The 458-nt window shown below is 36.0% G+C and overlaps 2 protein-coding genes across 2 annotated transcripts in view; both read left to right on the top strand.

Moving 5' to 3' along the window:
• The window catches only part of LOC119581682 (rhodopsin-like), a 5,672-nt gene that overhangs the window by 2,112 nt on the left and 3,102 nt on the right, over positions 1 to 458 (top strand). The gene's annotated exons all lie outside the window — the stretch shown is intronic.
• Positions 1 to 458, top strand: part of LOC119582098 (rhodopsin-like) — a 2,584-nt gene that overhangs the window by 877 nt on the left and 1,249 nt on the right. The gene's annotated exons all lie outside the window — the stretch shown is intronic.

Below are 458 nucleotides of genomic sequence, written 5' to 3'. Positions count from 1 at the left end.
CCCTTTGTGGCTCATGACATGGACCCCCCTACGTCATCAGCTGGAGAGGAATGTTTAACAAGCCTATGGTTACTGCTCACCATCTGGAACGTCTACGTTATTGTGTGCACAAAACAAATACCGTAAATCATAATGTAGGTGGTATTCGGTGTGCGTAGCAAATGTGTTATATTTAGTTATAGTGTCAGGGAAATAAATAGGCAAATAAAAGACAGCAACGCTTGAAATATTGCACATTCATATTTTTTTTTTTATCAGATACTTTACTTCAAAGCCTTCAAATATTGTCTAAAGTGCATTGATAGGGCCTGGTGCGATCTTAATAACCAATCCAGTTATGAATGAGTGTTCCACCATATGAAGTAGGATATATATTTGATATCAGTACGGCATATATCCATATGATGTCATGGATAGTATAAAAAGTCCTTGTATCAGTCAAATTCCTTAAAAAAAAA

Source organism: Penaeus monodon, chromosome 15, assembly GCF_015228065.2.
Source record: "Penaeus monodon isolate SGIC_2016 chromosome 15, NSTDA_Pmon_1, whole genome shotgun sequence".
In the NCBI taxonomy this organism is placed as follows: domain Eukaryota; kingdom Metazoa; phylum Arthropoda; class Malacostraca; order Decapoda; family Penaeidae; genus Penaeus; species Penaeus monodon.
The sequence above is the reverse complement of the archived record's forward strand: the minus strand, read 5'-3'. Positions and strand labels throughout refer to the sequence as shown.